Here is a 22,936-nt window from a genome sequence, read left to right on the forward strand (position 1 = left end):
TGGTGTCAGCATTTTGAGATGCCTTGAGAAATAAATTACAAGTTCAATTTTGCCATTTCAAAGACTGCTTGCCTTGCAGATGTTGCTGTGTTCGTGTATCTGTGTGTGTGCTCACACAAGTGCAAGGCCTGCACGGACAGAAAAGAACCCAGAGCAAACTTCCAGAAAAGGATCACACAAACATTTTCTCAGTATAAAGTTCTTAATTAAAAAAAAGAAAGGCAAACAAACCAAAACAAAACCCCCAACAAAACCACACTAATTCCTTTCTCAGCAGGCTTTACTATCTCAAAGACAGAGATTGGGTTGAATTCAACTACCAAGTTAAATAAGTCTCTAATTTGAGTAATTGTTGAAAAGCAGATTAAACGATGATATTTCCATAAACTGTACTATGCATGCTGTGCAACTTCTCATTGTAGATATACAAAAATATTTTTCTTCTTAACTTAATATTATCCTTTTTATGAGATAAATTGCTAAGATTGACTTGATAAGAAAGTTCTGCAATATAAAGTTATGAGGTAAATAACTATCCAGTCCAATTATGCCAAATTGCTTAGCTATAGCACAGGTAAGCTATAAACCATGTTTATCTGTTTGGCATTCTGTTTATCCTGGTGGGAGATCCAGTATCTGCCATCTCTGCTCATCTGTCAAATCCTCTCAGCTGCTCCTCGTATGTGCTTGCCAGAGACGTCTTGTGCGCTGTGTCCTGCTGAGGCTCCCTCCTCCTCTGCTCCAGGCTGGCTTCCAACTTGTGCCTCACGATGCCAACTGGAGATCTGCCTAAGCAGCTCTGTTTTGTTACTGGTCAATGTCCATTAATAATACCACTTCACATCATCTCACTAATCCAAAAGCCATCATTACTTAAATAAAGCACAATCAAGACCTAATAGCAGGCCACCCTTATGCTGCTGGACAAGTCAAAGCCAGCTCAAAGAAAAAAAAAAAAAAATCAACCTAAGGAAAAGCCTGCAGCAATGACTACAAATAGAATTTACCAATGTTTATCCAAACCAATGTTTGGACATAAGAAGTATGAAACAAACTTAGCAGGATAAGATACACTCCATCCTAATAAAGTTTGTACTGGTCAAATTTTAGTTTTATTCATGATTATGTGAGTCTTTGGCAATTCTAGTGTTTTCTCAGATAGCCAGTCTGGATTTGCCCTACTGGAGCAAAGATCAGCATCTGGCCTCTGAACTCCATTCTCTCACTTAAGAGAAGCTGATATGAAGAATTTATTTTAGGCTTTCCAACCTTCTATTAAATCTTTTCGGTTTGGGGCAAATTGATTCCTTGGATATCACTTAAGTTACTACCACTCCTTTCCTTGGTGATTAAGATTTATCTCTAACAACAGAAATAAAGTGTGCTAAAACAAATCTGAACAATACTGATGATATTTTTCAAATGTATAATTTTTATAGGCTCAAGAGTACTAATGCTGTCCTTCCTAGTGTTCACCAGACATCCCTATTGGCACTAGCACACAACCCAGCCTTTTACCTTACACAGAGATAGCTACAGAAGCTGATAGACTGAAGAAGCTTCTCATAAAAAAAAAAATTAAAAATCCACCCATCTGGGACCACTTTGCTATTTTCAGTTTTCCAGCTTTTCACTAGAATCAGAAAGACTCAGTAGCAAGAAAGAAGTTTCCTTCTCTTGCTGAAATTCAGAAACGTATAAGTCAGCACCACTGTGGTTCTAATCTCAGCTTTCAGCTTGAGGAGCTGAACTGTGGTCACTTGTTCTCTGTAACTACCAGAGAATTCAGGAAAACTGTTAAGATCAAATTATGCCTTTTCAAGGGCAGGCAACTCACATGGTAATGTGCTGAGCCACCACCAAGGAATGCTCTGGATTCTATTAATACAGGGGCAATTTTGTAGGAGTTTCTCTAAATATGCAGCTTTACAAAAAAGGCCTTATTTTCATGCAGCTAGCACAGAGGAAAATGTGGTTAGAAACTTACTGGTTAAGTATAGTAACTTTGGCTGGAATAAGAGGAAATTATTCTCGAGTTTGTAATTTAGGAATTAGCAGTTAGATCATAAAATAGGCTACTGGTAAACACTAAGTATTAAGGATTAGAATAATTTTTTTTTTGTTATTGACACCAAGAAATCAGTTCACTAACAGCAGTATGCATGCTTACAATGATTTGGCTTGGATGCAGTTTGAGGTACATGTTCATGAGCATCCATTTACATCTTAATTTTTTCTGAAAATTTTCTACATGCATTTACATCAATGAATGATAAATCTGGGGAAAAAAGCCTGGAATATAATTTTAACATAGCAACACCTAACCAGCTCTTGAAAACAGGCTTTTAAAGTATGTATCAGTTTATTAGAAATGTTTTGACAGAAAGTTTCCAAACTGCTTTCTCAACAGCTTGCTATCACAGAAAAATTCTGTTATATATACTGGCATGCATTAGATAACCTGGAAGGAGTATTAAATTTCTTAAGTCCATATTACAGCAGTGCAGCTTTTCTGTGGCTAATCAAAACTAGAAAGCAGTCATAGCAAATCTGCAGTCAGTATGAGGTGTTTCAAACTGTTCATCTAGAAAAACAGTTTCTTTTTGCAGTTCAAATTCTACAGCGCCCATGAGAACTGTGACTTGTCAGAGCTCCACTGTGTTAAATACCAACCCTCCCCTGCTGCACACAGGGCTCCAGTGTGATTTCACTGTGTGAAGAGGGCAGAACATTTGGGCACTGGTAAAGGGACCTGTGTTTCTCAGGCTGTGTGTATTGCTTAAAATATGCATGTAACATCTTAGAATTACTCTGCATGATTTTCTGAAAACTATAGTTCAATACTCAGATGCTGACAAAGACAAAAATTAAAAGAGATAAACAATCATTCAACACTGACTAGAACCCTAGCACACACATCAAAACTGCTGCTACTACTTCTGTGACCACCTTTCACAGAAGGATGCTTCATTACCACACTAGCTAACCAGTTCAAGCAGAAGTATGGAATGTTTTCCGAACAAGGATAAATTTAAAAGATCTAGAAACTTCAGCTTTGATATGAGTTGCACTAGATGTGAAAATTAAACATTATAATAGAGAAAAACGTCAGAAATTAATTCTCAGTGTTTCTTATCATTCAAGAAAGTCACACAAAGAAGTAATCATTCAGTAGATTTAAAGTTAAGAATAGGAAATATTTTTTCACATGCTGAATCTCGAAATGGTAGCATTTATAACCTTAATATTTTAAAGGCAAATATACAGATTCAAAATGAATCAAGCAAACTAGTAAAAAATAGGTTTGTCAGCAGCTTTCAAACATGACAGTAGAGATGTTCTGAAGAGGAAACTTCTTCAATAGCAAATTTCTTTAAACTGGGACAGTGCACCGAGAGATGTTCTCACACATCTGTGAGCTTCCACTCTTGGCCACTGTCTGGGACAGAATAAAGGGTTAGATGGATCATGGATCTGACACTTTACCTGTGTTTCCATTTTATGCAATAGCATATGAACACAAAAAAAACATCCTGCTGCTTTCCAAAGATACCAAAAAAAGATTTTGCATGATACAGTTTTCCCAATGATCATACAGGATTTAAATTTTAAGTCTTTAACTTAAGTTGTTCTGCCTCCGGGTACTGTACACTTCCTCAATAGACAGGAAATCATATCCAGTTCCAGAAAGGAACACAAGAAAGGTCTTCAGAGCAGATAGCGTTTCAGAATGGAAAAAATGAGAATTACCAAATCAAACAATCAGTTTCCTGTCTTTCAGGAGCCTCATGCTTTACTGCATAATACAATATAAACACGAGCTCTGTTTTTCCTCAGCATTTTCATTTCAGTTCATAATAAAATAAATCTCTTTATTCATATAAAAGAAATCAAATTAAAATGTAGCTGACACATTACTTTGGAAATTAGTTTAATGCCAATGATAAAAACAGAACTGAGCATGTGCTATTCTAATTTCATTCAATTCCATTATTTGTAAGAACTGGTTCAAACAAGTGATGAGCCATTCATGCTACAAGAGTCCAACATATAAACTGAAATAACAGAAAGTGTCAGAAATTTATTATTTCTGGCATGTCAGTCTATGGCCTGTTATCTCCCACACTATGTACCCTGCTCCAGGAGTTAACTAAAGCCATCAGAAGAGTGGCAGGGAACCTCTAAAAATATTCCAGGACTTGAGAGTGACTAAGAGGAGAACCACCAATTCAGGCTGATGGAGAAAAGCAGAAGAGTTGGCAAGAGAAGATCCCTGGCACTACCTGGGGCAGGAATAAGGAACAAAGTGTTTTTCAGCTGATTTTCTATTGGAGGATGATGTGGTCATGCTACATCTGTGTGTCAATCAGGGAGGTTGACTTGATTGCTCCCGTCCCCGGGAACAATGACTGAAGGTTTTATAGGCAGCTCCAGAATGCAAAGCCATAATAGGACAGACTGAAATTGGTTCAGGTAGAGGGAGGAGATAGTTCTTGGCAGTTGGCTAAAGGAAAGATATTTTCTATACTCTGAAACTTGAAAATAAAGTCCTGAAAAAAAAAAAAACCTAAGTACTTGAACTTTCAAGTCTCATCAGTCCACTCTGAGAAGTTTCTGTCACAGAGGAGTTTAAACTCCTTCTCTCTCTCCTATCCAAGAGCAGGAATCTCTCCTCCCTCATTCTTCATTCTCTCCTAACCTTGCTGGAGAGATTATCCCTTCCTCACAGGGACAATTTCAGTCTAACAACTTGCTCTTTGATTATGAAGCACTTGTGGCTGTACTGGTGACTTGCGCTCATCACTACCAGAGCAATGTGAACTATCTGCTTTCTCCAAAAGCAGAGAGAGGACTGAAGATAGGATAAGCCACCTCATGCTTTAAATTTTAAAGACTTTTAGGGGATTTGCGGACCTAATACATTTGCCTTCCTTAGCAGATACAGTTCAGTATCATAAATAGGTTATAATTAGGAGCAATCTATGCATCAGATCCTTTCATTAGGACTTACCTTGCTAGTAAACAGTCCTCTTAGTTTTTACAGCTCACTTAATATTCACACTTCATATGCATAAGAAATTTTATTCTTTCAGTCTTTCACTACATTTTCTACAGTTTTGCATGAGATTTACGCTGCAAAAATGCTGAAGCTGTGCTGAGGCAGTCTTTTCTTTAAAATAAATGCCTTTTTTTTAAATCAAACAACTTCAACATATTCAGGCTGTCACTAAAATAGCTAAGCACCCCTAGGACTATAATGCTTGCCCAGACAAATGCACATTCCTGTCTATAGAGACCTAGCCGGAATGTCTAGCATCAGAATTTCACATTTGTGCAGTCAATTCTATTTCACGTACTAAGCCACAAACCCATTCTGGTTGAAAACAGCAGCAAGTCTGTTTTGAATTAGGTGATGCAGATACAGTAGTAACAGAAACCACCGAGAGCCTAGATGTATATACACATCCACAGACAGATAGGCAAGGCAACCAAGCAGCAAAGGCAGCTAGCATTTCAAATGCTCTCCAAATTCACCGGTTTAACTAACACTGCTAATGAATAAAACAATATATTTACTGAACAAAAAGGCAATGTGGTGTTTTACATTTCCCTCTTACTGAAGCTCTATGAAATATGAAAGCAAGAGAAACAGGTAATCCTAGAGTGTCTTCAATGAAGGTTCTTTATTACAGCAAGGGCCCCCTTCCTTTGAATGCACAGCTCCAAGAGACAGGACAATATGAACAACTAAGGAAGGCAAGCCTTGCAAAGAAGACATTTAGACCCACAAGAGTCATTATCATTTACCAGAAAAAAGTAGGAGAAAAATTATGCAGGCAAGAAATTAGACAATATTGTATTTTATACTGTAGCTGCTTAAGAGAGCAAGATGACTGTCTGCATCAATCTTATTTTTAGACTACCTGAGATGGTTCTAGCTTTAATGTGGAGACAGAAACAAATGGATGACAATCTTTTAAAATATAATATTTCAATTTTTAAAGATCATGATTGATTATGTGATTTTATGCAAAAAAAGTTTGCATGATGAGACTAAACCCATACCTGTAAATCAGTGGATTAAAATAACTCAGGCCACTTTCTAATAGTGAATTGTATTAAATTATTTGATTAATAAATGAAATAACTAATTTATCTTAACATTGGGAGTATTTGAAGTGACTTGTCACTCAACCAGCTCAGTTCTTCCCAGCATAGTTCTAGCCATAGGACATTGTTCCACTTGTCCAAGGACAAAGGAAGTTATGAATAACAGGTCAGTGCCAGTAGAACCTACAACTTTTACTGTGTTTTGACATTTTTGAGGCCAAGAAAAGTTGCCTTGTTGAGGTGATAAAGCCTTGATTTGCATTAAGATAGTTCAGTAACTCAAGAAGGGCTGGCACAAGCACTGAAGTTGTAGCTATTCACATACACACAGAGAAAAGAAACTGAAGAAATATTGAAAAAAATAGAATTGTCACTTTTATCTAAAGCACCACAGAACTCCTCTACATTTATGAAGGAAGTAATAAAATCATACACATTATACAGCATAAGTTAAATATGAATCACACAGTAGTTATGTCAAATTGCTATTGTTACAAACAGCACATGGCTCAAATAATTGAGAAATTGGAATATTTTCTGTTCAAAAAGATTGGCTACAAAAGCAAGCACCTCTTTCACTCATTGAAAGTTGGACAAGAAATTTGTTTTGCATCAGTACTGACACTACAGATACAAAAAAGACATTAAAGCAAAGTCTAGTACCTCACTAAGGAAAAAATATATTGTGCAAAACATTTCATTTCTTCTTCTGTATCAATCCTCTAATTTTTCCCTTTTTCCCCATGTCCATCTCTAGAAATTTCTTTTACTTGCATAGGTTTTCCCTCCTCTATTTTTCTATGGTATTTTCTTCTTTTCTATAACAAACAAGCTATATTTAAAAATCAGTTTTTTTCATAAATTATTCTTATAGATTCTTCAAATCTATAAGCCACTGCTTTTAATTCATGTGACACTTTAAAGAAAGACTGTCTTGTGGTATTTGACTAAGATGAGTCAACATAGCAAAAGAGGAAATAATATACTGTTCTTAAGACATACATACTTTGTGATACATCTAAAATATTTCATCTTCAAATATCACTGTGGCACATTCACATACAGCTCATATAGTCCATGCTGTCTTATTATTTATTTTAGAAGAAATATTGAAGAATAGTGTGGGAAAAGCTAAAAACTAAAAATAATTAGTCTTTGATGCTGAAAACAACCTTTTAGTAATAAATTTATCCAATTTAGCCTGACAGAGGCAGTTCATGACTCAAAAAAAATGAAGTCTGCAGCATACAACAGTAGGGACAGAATCATTAAATAGATTTTTACTCTCAGCCATTTTTTTTCTTACTGTCTTTGCAGAAGGTTTCTGTCCTGCCTCAAGCTGACAGATGGGTTAGCTTGGGAATGACATGGATGAAGGGGTTTCCCTTCTCTAAAGCACCAACCATTCAGTGTTCTCATATTCAGACTTAAAATATATCTAATAAATGTCTTCATACTCCACCTGTAAATAATCACTGCAAATAGAACTGATCTCTTTTTTTTTTCTTTACAAAATAAAACAAGCATCCCTATGATATCAAGAACTTTGCTAAAAATCCTAAAGCTTTTAAAAAAAGATACTTCCTAGTGAAAATAATTAGTGGGATTTAAGCCTCAAACAATGTCTAGCTCTAGTTCATTATTGCATCCAGACATGTGGGTCTTCTGGAAGATTGGGGTTTTCTTCCTTCACATTTTAATTAATTTCTGCATTTTAATATAGCTGGTGTATAAGCCCAATGGCATTCAAGTTTTCTCATCCATACATTTGTGAATAATAGTGCAAATCGAGAGTAAATCTTAATAAATAGAGAATATTTGTGAGACTTGTTGCATAGCTTCCTTCATGCCTGAAAGGTCCAGAAGAATAAAGCATGTGGGCCCAAGCTGCAAGCTTTGGTATACTTCGTCAAATTAACAAGAATCTCTGCTGAGGGCAGGAAAAGTATCCCAGACTTGCATTACAGCATGAAGTTTGCACCAAGACAAAAAAAAGGAAGAAAAAAGCCAAACAGTATTTATTATCAAACAATAAGGCAGAAATATTTCATGTAAAGTCTTCTACCCAGAGACCCTAAGCATTGCTTTCAGAACATGTATTCAAAATGAAACGGATGCAAAAAAGTAACAGAGAAAATAGGAAGAATTTTTACAAGAAATTACAACAAGTACTGCCTGATTCAGTCTACCAAAGCTGATGCTAATGAGAATATGATAATTTACCATCAATATACCAAGAAAAGTAACAAGTACTTTTTATGCAAATATATGATAAACTAGCCCTAGATAAATGTAGCCAGAAAATTACAAGGCTCTTTTTAATATCAAAGGATGGACTTCTGGAACAATCTTTCAGTTACAGAAACAACTGAATTCATTTGACACGAGGCCTGATAAAATTTAAAACAGACTTAATTTTCTTGCAGTTTTACACATTCCTTAACCTCTCAAGTGTAGGGATGCTTTCCTAATGCTTTAATGTTTTTCTTGCTCTTGCTTGATCTATGTTTTTTAGCATCCATTTTGTGTTTCATGACAGCATAAAAAATGCAGGAAACCGTATATAATGATATGACTGTCACTGTAATTTTGGTCTTGTGCATCTCAATGATCACATGGCTTTGATATGCCACAGTAAGTTTTAAAATGATGCATTTAATGGTAAATGTGGTAAGCCACAATTGTAGAGCTTGGTAATGCTTACTTTGGCTTTGCAAAATGGGATATCAAAGAGGTATAAGATCAACTTGCCATATTTGGCACCATCAAGTTTAAGTTAAACTTTATCCTAGGTGGACAGTCAAATAAAGCCATGCCTCTGGAAATAGCAGGGTACTGTACATAAACTAGAAAAATTATTGGTTGTAAAGCAGTCTGGACTGAATATAACAAACTCAGCTGGCTTGAGCTCAGGGAGCTGTTTCTTTTGCTTCATAACAGAGCTTTTGTTTCAGAAGTTGGAGACCCTGTGTTTAGCCCAGCAACAAACTCTGAAATTAATCAACCACGTGTAGGTTTGATAGCGTGTTTACGAAGGCTTCCATGTGTGTATTATTCTGTCCTTGTACCTTAATATGATGTGGCTACCTCTGTACTATCCTACACTAAAAGAATAAAAAAAAAAAAAACTAAAAATAAACCAAAGCCTTCCCCTTAAAATATTTTTAAAGGAAATTGTGCCAGAACTTCTAAGCATCCAGAAGACACATGTACTATCACACTAGCTCCCACAAAATGGTCAGTTCCTCCCCATTCTCAAACAACTCATCATGCATTTTCCTTCTTTCTTGATGGCAATGGGTCATACTCCATGACCCATTCTTAATTCCTTTTGTCAGTTACCAACATTCTCCTACTCCCATTGCCATTTTAATCTTCTTGAATGGACTAAAAGACATTACACAATCTAAGTTTCCCATTTCAGGTCATTATTATTTTAAGGTAATTTCCAACTTAAATATACATCCATCCCAGGGATAAATTTAACTAGTTGAATGTGAAAGTACAAGTTAGCGTGAGGAAAGTTTATACAAAGTCTTTTGAACATTCAAATTTCAGCCAGTGTATTCCACAAAAATAACTTCTGTGAAATCATTACCTTGGAGATAAAACAGCACTGTGCTTGAAACATACTGTCTTACAGCCTGAAATTTGTGGTTTATAATAATTACTTAAGAACATTACTCCGGAACAGAAAAACAATGGAAAGCAGGAATTTGCACCTACCCTATTCAAAATGCTTTTACAGTACCATGACTTCATGTTCTTGACACCATCAGGAAGGGCTGGGAAGTTTTATCCAGAGATTCTGACAGCTTAACTGGGGTTAGCGGGATGCCTACCTGGCAGCAAGGGAAAGAAAGTTTACTTGTACTGACAGACACAGCTGTGCCTTGCATTTTCTGCACTCCCAAGGGAGATTTGTGCTTCACTGTTTAGAGAATCACACTGTGAGTCAGTCTCCAAACCTTCCACAGGTGAATAGAAAGACCAGGCAAGAAGTTAAAGGAATGCAGAGTCTGACTCAATTTATATATACAGCACAAGTGGTTGAAATATTTTTCAGACCTGAACAGAAAATCCAGTTAATACTTAGAAAAGGGAGTAAGTAATTTGCCCAGTTTGTTAGGGAGGTCTTCCAACCACTCACAATCTTGATTTTATCAATTTCTAAATTCAGTTATTTGGCCTTTTAGTAAAATACAAGTTTAGAACCCTCACTATTGCTTTGCATGAAAACCTGGTGGGCTTAACTACCCAATCCAATTTGCTTTCATCACTACTGAACAAGGCAAGAATCTACTAATTTTTTTCCTATTATCACAACACTACTATCACATGAGTTTATAGGGATAAACTCATACTCTTCCAGCTTAGAAAATATCCACAATATCAGCCTATGGCTACATGATTTGTTACACTTCCTTCATCTGCATATTTCAAATCTTAGTGTTTCCCACCCACCTCTTCCTTTCCTACAAAGATGGCAGTAAAATGTCAAAGTTCCAAAATACTGGGAAAGCCCTCTGAATGAGTTGTTTTGTGTATTCTGATGTGCATTCATTGATACTAACTCAAGAGCAATAGACAAAAAGGGAAATTGATATTAGGAAATTGATTAGCAAGGGACAGAGAATTCATAATACGCTTACAGTAATCTATCATGGTAAGAATATGAGGAAAAAAGCCTCTATGCTTCTGATGCATTGATGTTCTTAGATTTATAGTGAGAAAATGAACAGCATAATCTCAGCTAATGAAGACGAAATCATGTGCTTCTGATATCACTTATTGATGACTTACATGGACATAAGTCTATTTAAGCAAGCATGTAAATAAAAGTGGCACTGGGATGAGATTATACTGTGCATGGCTTGAATTAAAGTTCTCTTACAGAGATATTTGTGTTTTAGAACTCAACCTTCTCATTAGCCATCTTCCTTGCTGCTGATTTCTGGATACTTATTTCACAGTAGATATCAAAATACACAGAGAGGAAGGGAAGTCTTCAGGATTTACCACAGCAGGAATTAGCATCAAGTTACAGCATAATAAGGAGTGATGAAAACTTCATGATAAACCATACAGCTGGATTTTCTTTTAAAACAAATATTTAGTATTTTAAGGCATTTTCCTCAACTTAACACACTTAAATTGAATTACACTTGAAAATTCTTGTGATTGAAAAATAGACTGCCTTAGTCTGAGTTTCATTTTACAGACTTAGGATAAAAAAATATAACCTAGAAATGCTATTTACAGGTTTTGAAAATAAATCTGATCTGTTTTATTCTACATAAGAATGTTGGGCTTTAAATTCTAGCATCTCAGGACTTAGTCTATTAGACCAAAAGAAACAAGGTGTGAGAGCTATGATGAGGAGAATAATGTAATTTAAAAGGGGAAATTCTCTGAGTTACTATCTCAAACTCAAAGGGTAAAAACTTGTCCTTTCTGTCTTCAGGCTACCATAACTGTGAGGTGAAGTTCCATAATTGGCACAGAATATATAAAGGTGCATTTTTGCACTTTTGTATGGCAGTTCATTCAAAGACAAATCTGTCTGAGACTGCTCAAATGTTTGGAGTGTTACAGCCATGTTGTGAGAAGCTTGTTGAAAAATCAAATGCAAATGAAATCGTGAAAGATGGGTGATAACTGGAGTTTGTAGTGACTCAGACTCACCATAGGAACACCAACAGCCCTATGCTAAAAGCCAGACAAAGAGAGATAGACCCAGCTTAGCTTCACAAGAATTAGTGTCCCTGCTTTAGAGGAGGCCTCTATAACCCTGGGTGATAGGTCAGGGAGCCAGCCAGGACTTGAAGGCAGAACTATTTGCACCTTCCTAGAATCAGGAGTTCAAAAGTGGTTAAAGGGTTTCCATTCCTAAGCTAGGTTTTAGTAGAACCCAAACTGAAGCAAAGTGGCTTTTCAAGTACACATAATGCAGATCTGTTCAAAAAGGTAGGTTTAGAAAATAATTCACAAACAATTCATTCCTATCCTTGGTGCCTGTGTATTCAAATCCTGCTCCCATGTCCAGCAGTTTTCAAGCCTTTGATTACTATACATTCAGCAATTCCTTTGAAAGCCTAAGGCGGCTTTCCTCGTCCCTTTATACGTAGTTACATGTCTGTTCCCTGCTCTACAAGCATTTCCCAGGTCCTCTGCAAACTCCTCAGCTGCTGTGAAAGCTCTGCCAGGTGAGCATGCTCAGCAACACTCAGAAGCTAATTCCAGGGAAGCTCCAACATCCCTTCCCTTTGAAAAAGTTCACCTGAACTGAATAAATCCCTCAACAGGCCTAGTTTTATCTTTTCTATAAAGAGTAGTACACAGTAAGCTGTGATCAAGTCTTTTTTATAAAGTGTAGTGCACAATAAGCTCTGCTCAAACAAGTGACACAATACACCTTTCATCACACCATGGATGTAATACAGTGCTCAATTGTTAATTTAAAAAACACCTTACTGCTAAATTTAACTTGCTTAGTCTCACGGTACAGCAGGATGTTCTGTAGCACCCAGCCCTCCTGCTTGTGCTTCCTGGCAGTACCACAACAATGGAGAATCCTTAGGAGCTCTTACACAAGGAGCTCCACAAGGGTTTTATTTAATCTCTGCTTGATCAAGAGCTCACTGATCTCTGCTCTTTTCACTTAAAATGAGACTTTAATTTCATGCTTAGATATTTGTTGAATGGATAAGGGAGCATATTTCTGTTGCAGGCCAATTTCCTGGTAAGGGACCAGCAGGAGAGGGTTTGTTTTCTGAGGCAGGTCATCATTTCCCATGAAATAGCCTTTACTGATATTAAGACAGTTTGCTGTTTTGTTGTGGTGGTTCTGTAAGCTCCCCAAACACAGGTTTGACAGACCTATGAAAGGATAGCATGGGCTTCAATTTTTACTAACTCTTGATGTTTAACAACTCTTCTTTAAACAAACTATTGAAAACTTTGGATCTGAGTTATCTACCAAATCATGGCCTTCAGAATACAGTTTTAATTTGATTAAACAAAAGCAGCAATTTTTAAAGAAATGAAGATGAACATTTTTCAAAGTGAGAGGCCTAAAAAGTAAGAGAGGAAGCAAAGCCCTGGACATCTATTTTTGAGGGAAATTTCTCAAAAACAAAATAATTCCTGCATTTTGTGCTGCTGTCTTCTGAATAGAAAGAAGCCACTGTTTTACAAGCCAGACCATTTTGCCTTTGGGGAGGGGAAGTCAGGAACAGGGAAACTCCCTGTTGAAGGGACAGCAGTAACATTCCCATGCCTGCAGCCCATTCCTGTGGCTCCCACAGCTGGAAATTAAACAGAAAAAGAGGGTAATGCAAACTTGTGGTCAGGTTTCAAAGTTAGTAGATTGTACCAGCTTGACATGTTTGAAATCAAACTGCACATTCTTTCATTCCATTTTTTATTGTTTGATCAATGTAGGTGTTTGAAATGTTATGAATGTCCACTGTGACAGTGTGCTACTGCTCTGTCCACCAACACAACCCATAAATCATTGTGTTCCTCATTCTCAATGCAGTTTGAGATGAAATCTCAAAATATGACTAACAGTGTAAGGCTAAGTAATATAAAACATAAATTAGCAGCTTCATTTCATAGGATCATTTAGTATTTTTTTTCCCCCCTCAAAAACAGCAAGTCCAGTGAGTTTCAGAAACATATCAAAGTTATAGTAACAAAAGTTACATTTCTAATCAACAGGAAAACAAGCTACCATCTCTTTGCCACTCCTTTTTATAATAAAGATTCAGAGTTTTCTTGGGAATTTGAGACATATTCAAAGCAGATAACACAAATTCCTTACAGGCTAAGGTAAGCCATTGGGGATACAGGCCTTGGAGACAAAGCAGTTCTGATAAATGAACCCTGACAGAGACAAACAAAGTGACAGACCCACAGGCAATTCTGAAGGCAGCAGCTCTCCTGCCTGTGAAGTTTGCCACGAAGCACAACATGCCCAGGTATTTTCACCTGCCTGTTCATTACTCTCACTCCTGTCAAAATGCATCTCTCTTGCTACACTGTGGATGTTTTGTCATCCACAAAGCACTCACTTTGGGCTCCAAAGGCAAACAGGACAAATTCAGAGCTGTAGCAATCTGACACAAGCCCACTGAAGTCAATAGCGACACTTGCTTATACATACATGAAGAATTTTGTGTCAGTATCCAAGAAGGTGGGAAATTCTCACCTATTCAATTAGAAGCAATTTAGCACAGGTTTGTAGGAATTTAAGGGATTATTTCAAACAGAAAAACTGCAAGACTGCAGCTTATCTCAGATACTATCTGGAATTGTTCATCTGAGTTTTAGCATCAACACTTCATCAATCTCTTCCCCTTGCTGCTAGCAGTACAGGCATCACTGAACGCCCATTTTCATTTAGTCATTCTCTGTTCCCAAAGAGCAAAGCACTGAAAATGAGTCTCTCATTCACTGCTTCCTAAGGGTCTTTCCAGCTATTTTCAGTTCCATAATCATCTTGGGTCCAACAGAAGAGCATATTCAGGGAACTAATAATCCTTTTTGATTTCTTCATCCACTCCAACATTTCTCCAACTCAAAATCATGGTTATGTCATTCTGGTTTATATTTGTTTTCGCACCATACAAATGCCCAGGAAATATACATTGATTCTACTTTTCCTATATAAACCCCCCAGTTACATACACTGAATTTAGAAATGCCTAGCTACCGTGTAGTAGTTGGAACTAGTCCTGGGGAGAAAAAAGATACAGATAAATATAAACCCCAATGAGGTGCACACATATTTAGATGCTTAAAAATTAGGCACCTGCCAAAATACTAGAAGCATCATAATCATAGCTGGCTTGCAGATGTGAAAATAAAGAACAGAAATAGTATTTGTGGTTAAGATAAGTTGGATGTTTTTATCTAGGGGAAACTAAAAGACAAGATTGTTATATATCATCTGGAATGAATTTTGAGCCTTTTCTATACCTAAAAATAAAACAGATGTATAAAATCCTATTGGCATTAGGAAACTCAGCTTTGAAAAAGCTATTGTCTGCAAATGTGATGATCCGTAAGTCTGTCTTTAGGAGGACTAAGGGATTCTGAGCAATCCCAGTATGATAGAGGGTGTCCTATATAATAGCCAATACTTGGAGTCATTTTTTTTTCCTCTCAATTTCTTAGTCTTGTTCTCATATCTGATCATAATTTGGCAGAGAAGTAGAAGACTAAACCATATAGCAAATTTTGGAACACTACTGCAGTCATCACCTGAAATCATACTGGATACAAAAATTAATCCTTAGTATAAAATAAACATTGCCTCCTATACATCACAACTTGAAATGTACACTGTAGAGGCTGTAAATATATCAAAGCCTTACTCGCACCAAACACCGAGAATCTGCACCAGCACTGCACCTGTGACAGACAGGTGATCTCTGGTTTTACTGTTTCACAGCACTACAAACAAATAGGCATATTTCAATCTTCAGTATTTTGCCCACTGTATTTCAGAAATTCTGCAACTGATTTTATAGTCTTCTCACAGTACTACGTTATGGAATGTTCAGATTATTTCTGAATGATGTTTTGGATTAGCAATCTTATATCAAGGTATTATGTATAAATTCATCAAAATGTTTTTCATTATACCTCTATAACTTTCATTATGTAAATAAGCAAAATATTTAAATTCTCATAATCCATGTCAAAATTACCAGAACAAATTTAATACTGAAGTAAATTAATTTGGAACTCATCAGCATCACTGAAGATTGTTATGTAGTACAACATTCACTTATTGCTATGATAGTCTGATAATCAATAAATCCTTTAATCTTGAGGGTCCAATCACAAGAGTTTTAAAATAACAGAGTGGTGGAAAAAGCAATGTAATGGAACTCTGATTTCTTTAAGAACCCAGATGTGAACTTCCATTATCCTCTTTTTTACTGCCTATTTTATTGAATTTCATTAAAGATACAAGTAAATAAGCTATATTTTAATCCAGAGTTTTATATTTCCTACCGTTTCATCTTCTTCAACCATCACTATAGTAGTAGACCTTGTTACTTTTTGCTTCAGTACAGACTGGTTACAAATGAATCTAATTATTTTATAGTTTGGGCAATGTGCCTGGCAGACAGCAGGGCTTGGACACCCACTGCTGCTTTGAAGATACATGTTGAAAGCAAAACTTGACTTTTTTTCTGATAAAGTTATTAATTTTCATTGTATTGACTCAAATAATCACTTCCGGGAAAAAGATCAGAATATGGGCAGCTGAGATTATTACTGACTGCAGCAGAATTACTGAAAATTGTAAGCACCTCTTAAATATGTTTTTAAGTGTTGAGAGGAAATGAACCCTACCAAAAGTGAATGAAGTAGAAATTAACATGTTGATCATTTAGTCTAACACACATTATAGAGAAAAAGGTGTATCACAGTTTCACAATAACATAGATACGAAAAGGTGTATACAAAGATTTCTGCTCATCCTGCATTTGCTGATTCTTTTTTGATTCTCACAGAGCTGCTATATACTTGCTGTTTGTCCTAATATCAGATGAAAATAGTCACTTTTTTTCATTAAACAATGATCAAAATAGTACTTTTACTTGCCTTCTCAAATCCATACAAATTCCCAAACAACATGTAAACACACCATCCCAGAGAGGCATTTTGTGCTGTGCAGGCATCTATGCCCATGGACAGGAAGCTTAAGGCAATTTGGGAGTTTCACTGCAAGCCCTTTTTTCACTATCCCCTGCCATATGAGCTACTCAATGCCTTCTGGGAACTGCTGTTAACACACCCAGCCCACTGGGCTCTGGGACTGGTCCCTAAGGCTTGGTAGGGACTGTGTACTGCCTCACATTTCAAAAGGGAATGGTCAGCCCTAAGCAGGGTTTCAAATCCTAGACAATTAAAAGGCACTGACTCAAATTAAAAGCTTTTCTGTGCCTAAATTTTAAAGCTGCTACAAGTAACTCAACCACTTTCTTCAAAGGGGTTTCTTTATTTTCTGGGATAAAACTGGAATGTTGGTCTAGAGAAGACATATTACATGGCATGCTAATTAATGCATGTGATTCAATTTTCATCAGCTTGGACTACTAAAATGGCCATTATTTTATGAACAGAGGTGGATAATGAGAAATATTTGAAGTCTGAGACCACTCATATTCCAAGGTACTTGTCAATCAGCAACCTCTGACTTCTCTGAGGATGTGTCATTTTGGACAAATGAGCTAAATAAAACAGGACTTGTATATTTATTAAATTATAAAGTTCTAATATATTTTTTCTTTTATTATTACTTAGATGTACTTTATGTTTTGGCCCTCATCCTTTCAAAACTGGACAGGTAAGAAATGGAGCCTCCTGAGGCACAAGGCCTCCCTGAAATGTTACCTTTGCTCTCTCTATGTTCTTTCTTATAGAACAGGATAAATTTTCTTCTACTTCAAAGTGCTTTAGCAAGTGATCAGTCATGAGGTTCCTATGCAAACAGAAATTCATTTGCTGTTAGAAATTTGCCTTCTTAACTCCCTCCACATCTTAACTTCTATTTAAAAGGAACTGTGAGGGTGGTAGCACTAATGTTGCCAAAAACTAATAAACATGTGACAAGGGTGTGACACATGCAGACCATTAGTCTGTGCCTGCACTGCCTCCTTGTGTATTAGATAGGCCACCAGTGCTCCCCCAACACAAAACAACACCACAAAACAATGCAGAGGAGGGACTCTAAGAAGCCTTTTATACTTAAACATCTGTGTTCATAATTTGTCCCAAGTCATAATTAAAAATGGACTGTGGTATGTAGATATTGGCCAACTGCTTCAAGTGCAACACTGATTAAAGCAGAACAGGGACACTCTTTGATAATATGATAAACAGTTGCCAATGTGAGTAACTGAGCCTGCCTACACTGCCCCCTTTTAGCTCTCCCAGCCCATGTATTTGTTTCAATTGGTCTCCTGCAAAAGGAAGTTTCAGATAAAACAAAAAAAAAAAGACGACAATACTTTGGAACCAAAAAGACACCAGCAATTGAAGACAAATATTTGAGAGTGTTGCATTGCAAAACTGCAACAGACTCAAGTTTTAGTAGGCCATTGGAAAAGATTCAGAAATGGCAATCAAAACGCAGATTTCTGGCAGTTCTGGTGTGTAATAGCAATATGTAAAAAACTAAAAAGAAACTGAGAAATGGCATCAAGTATATATGTCTCACTTTCAGTTGTCTAAAATGAGGAAAACTATGGTATCCCTTATGCATTATATTTTAGAAGATGTAATGCACATTACACCAATAGTTCCTTTTGTTTTTTCTCTAGAATGAAGTATAATTACAATTACAACAGGCTATGATTTAAAAAAGAAATTCATACAAATTAAAAGGATGATGGGTTGCTGTGTCAGATACACAATGCAGTCCTACAAAATACCAGTAGGTGATCCTTGAAAGCTTGGGGAGTTTGGCCGAAATAAGCCTTCAGAAACTTGAACCAAATGACAAAGCTGAGCTGGTAATGCTGCAGGATACTTGATATTTCCTGCAGCTTGCTGAACAGGATTGGGATGTGCTGTTTTTATGCTGTAAAACAGTATTTCAGCAGTATTTTTCTGGGGAGGGAGGTGTAGGAAGACTAGATAATGCTACAAAACAGTCATGATTAAGATTCAGCAAAGTCAATGACACCAGGAAGCACAGTCATTGCTGCTTTTCTCCAATGAACTTCATAGGCAGACATTATTTACTTTCTGTTTTAACCTGAGGCCAAACACATAACCCATTCCCAGAAAAATTCTGGCCAGAACATATTCCATTCACAAATGTGGATATGCAGTAGCTCCTCAAAGAGATCACCTGTATCAACACTAAAACACTGCTTTCTTTTGTGTATGTTAAGGCTATATAAAATAAGAAAGGAGGAACTTCATCATAGAGAATTACAAATTCATCAGGCTACAGTGCTCAATGAAAAAAAAAGTTATTGAAAAAAATTGTGCTCCTTAATTGTGGCAAGATTTTATGTAAATGCAGTGACTTTTCCTCACAAACAAAAATATAGAAGCACACTGATCAAAAGGAAGGTTAAGGAGTAGAACATGTGGAAGAAAGTGACTGTGTGACACAGAGTTATGCATCAAAGTAGGGGTAGGAAGCTCAGGTTCAAAACACATGCCCTCATCCTGTCTGCACAGACAGGTCAGAAGCAAGCAAATAAACTTTTTTTCCAAGCCTCTCAATTATGTGTATGTAAGCAAAACCATCAACAACTGTAAACCCAAACCTTGAAAACAGTGCAATAAGTTCAGCTAATACCTGTTTCTTCTCACCCTTTGATGCACAGACAATCCATATATAGAGGGTCCTTCATCCATTTCTTCCTAAATCACAGCCATAACCAGACCAATAACCACAGCAAGCAAAATCAACTGACAATTCAGGCTCTTCCAGAGAATTCTCAAGCCCACACGCCCAACCTTAACAGCTACCTACGTAACCAGCACTTGTAACAAAAGAGTCTCATAATACTGGCAAGCCCTGCAGTGTCTGGGAAAACCAGACTCTTCCATTTTATTGCCTGAAGCACTGAACATAACTCCAATCCTAAACATTTACTTTCATTGCAGCAAGCAGAGGGATCGCTACAAGCTTTGTTAAATTGTAACCTCAGGTGCAGCCTGTTTGGCAATATTTACAGCATCCCTGAAATAAGAGAGCAGCCCATGAAAACATGAGAGCTGTTCAGGGAGCTCTGCACAATCAAACAATTATTTCCAACAATTATACCACATATTTAAGTTTTCTTTTTCCAAATGATACTTCCTAACTCCACCCCAACTCCTAATTTTATATGCATACACATGGGTATCAAAAAGAATTTAAACTCATGACGATTCCATGGAACATCCTATTCCTTCAAGCTTTGAAGAACCTTGCTTTAAACATAGGTCTTTAAAATATTCTTTTTCCATCCTAACGTTCAAGCCAATCTTATCCCTAACCTTCACAATGCCCATTGCTGAAAACAAGGCATTTTCTGCTGATAGCAGTAAGCTGCTTTGTATTCCCCAGCAATAACTCAGTCTCCTGAAGTCATCTCTTACAGGACAACCTTAATGAAGGCTGGCAGAAAGATAGCAAACTGAAAATAAGATGCTAGACCTCAGCGATATCAGACCATTTTCCATCTCTAGATCCAATAAACTAGGTTGTCTATGAATTCTAGTCCTCACCTCAACCTCTCCTACTGCTTACAGCAGCCTTCCTAACACTTCAGATCTGCAAAAATTGATTGTAAACTGGAGTCTTGACACAATCCTAATCTAAATCTGAAAGACAGTAAATCATTACTGAAGAACAAATAGCATCAGTTTCTAGCATCATTGGGTTTTTTTCCTGCCTCTAAAAAGCTTCCAGAGACTAACAGTAAATTGGATTCTAGACAGTAAATCTTATGTCAATCCTGTTCCCATGGCCAAACACCTCAGGGCCACAACACATTCCCTGGACCGTTTTACTTACTGGATTAAACCTAAAGATTCTCAAACATTAATCCTTAAGTTCTAATCCTTACAATTCTAATTCTCGTATTGTTAATAACTACAGGATCAATTACCCCCAACAGCTTCTCTTCATGCAAGCCGAGTCTTATTAATTCTCACTTCGGGGAACACTGTACATGCTGCATAAATGATGCTCTTTACACTTAGTCATCCTCTTCCAAAGCCCTACTCTTAATCTGTTTCAAATCCTATCAACACCCTCCTGGAGCAATTATTCCTGCACAGACTGAAAGAGGAAAACACAACATAAGCCTTATAACAGTATCTGCCCAATTCTCACTTCTGTAGTATGTGCAGAGTACAGTGCTAATTTGTAATTTATACACAACCTGTTATAGTGTAGGACAGTATCAGTCTCTGCTTTCCACATGTACTGTTTTTGTGCTTCTCTGGAGGAGACCCTGTACAACTGAACATTACTCAGGGATGCAGACACATCATAGTAAAAAAACCTAACCTCTCGTGTAGCAAAATTCTTCTTCAGATCTAGAGAATTCTAACTGTAAAAAAACAGACTCTTAGTTTATTTCTCCACCTGATGTAAATACTATTTCTCTTGAGGAAGAAAACAATGAAAGCTTTAGCTGCCACCTTCATTAGTACAAAGATTGCTGACAGAATTCTGCATTTGGGTGAAATGAATTTACCTGTTGATCCTGTATTTTTCTAAGACTTAAACCTTCTCTTTTATACTAGACTTCTTCCCAGCCTACAGGAGACTAAGGTATTGATTTCTGCCAGTTAGTATAAAGTACTGGCCTACCTCCTTTCTATCTCCTTGCTTCTCATAGATTCAAACTGGAAAATGAAATTGTAACACTTTACAATGCAGCTATCAGCATTAAAGAAATTTCCAATAGCAGTTTAAGAAGGGCACCAATTTCTACAGGAAATCACAATACATCAGAGTCTATTAATTGCTCCCTGCTACTCATCTTTAGCAGTCTTACATAGTTGCATTATTCAGTATTTGTGACAGATACAATTCTCAAACCCCAACACTATCACTAGAATAATAACTAGGACTTGAGTTAACTAGCACATAAGGGAGCAAACCCCATAGTTAATGGCAGCATTAGTCAATGATTTCTACCCCTTAACTTTGGGGGAACCTGCAGAAAGGTATTATGGCTCTTAGCTAAAACCTTTGGCCTAAACTCAACTGCCATACCTAATTGCTAAGCAGTTGTCTTCTAACTCCTATGGAGCTAACAGAGCTCAAGGCACAGGTTTCTATCAAAACAATTACTATTTCCAGGGGTCAGCAGGAACAACCTGCCTCTTAAGACTTGAAATTCCTCAACTCCACCCCTGTGCCAAATCTTCCTCTGCTTATTGTTAACAATATCCTGTGTGTCTGTCAACCAAGTTGTGCAAGAAGAATTCTACTAACTCATTTCTGAGGTATCATCCCTAAAGTGAAAAGCAACACAGGTTATTGTCTTGCTTTGATCTTATCTTTGAAGAGCATTGGAGAACAAATCCTACAAATTTGTTCTCATCTTCATGATGCTGAAGAACAGGACGCAAGTTTGATAGCTGACATTTTTAACTGTCAATGTTAACCACATAATTCAAAAATGAGATAAATCCTGCATCAAGAGATGTGCAAGTACCTACCAACAGCCCCTTCCAAATCAGCAGACTGTTTCAAACAGCAGTCATGTCATTTAACCCCTTCAATCCATAACATCACAGACCTGCTTTTAGATCTGTATAGGTTGCACAGTGCAACTTCACTCCAGTTTTGCTTAAGTCATTCTCAATTGGGAAAAAAACCCAGTAATGTTAATATTTCTGTAGTCTTGCAGTACCTGAGCTACTGAGCATTGAACTATGCTGTTTTATATTTAATTTCTTTTACTATTCTTTTTCCTCCCTAATTCTTGGGAATCAAAAAGGAAAATATCCAAAAACACATACTGCAGTCAAGACATCCACAATATACTGAGCATCACTATACAATATCAGAAGGTTTAAGCATTTGCCCCTACAGAATAACACCTTACCACATCAGAACATGCCAAGCTTCCAGCCACACAGAGTAACACCTTACTACACCAGAAGACTGCAAGCTTCTACCCCCTTGCTCTTTAGCCCAATCTTTTATACCCCTCCTGTTGATGCACTGCACCTGTGTGCCCTCTGTTCCCTTGGGTGGTTGGGCACTCCATGGCTCATTGCTGTCAATGCTGCTCACCTGCTGCTCACAGCTGTAGCCCATTGGGGATGAGGTTCAGCC

The 22,936-nt window shown here is 37.0% G+C and overlaps 1 long non-coding RNA gene across 1 annotated transcript; it reads right to left on the reverse strand.

Annotated features, from left to right (window-relative positions):
- Nucleotides 1-263: 263 nt before the first annotated feature.
- On the reverse strand, nt 264-22,774 carry LOC135451265 (uncharacterized). The gene is made up of 3 exons (XR_010441254.1): nt 22,704-22,774; nt 9,838-9,953; nt 264-799 (listed from the first exon to the last, which is right to left on the reverse strand). It is a non-coding gene; the product is annotated as an uncharacterized LOC135451265 (long non-coding RNA).
- Nucleotides 22,775-22,936: the final 162 nt, after the last annotated feature.

Source organism: Zonotrichia leucophrys, chromosome 8 (assembly GCF_028769735.1).
Source record: "Zonotrichia leucophrys gambelii isolate GWCS_2022_RI chromosome 8, RI_Zleu_2.0, whole genome shotgun sequence".
Classification (NCBI taxonomy): Eukaryota; Metazoa; Chordata; class Aves; order Passeriformes; family Passerellidae; genus Zonotrichia; species Zonotrichia leucophrys.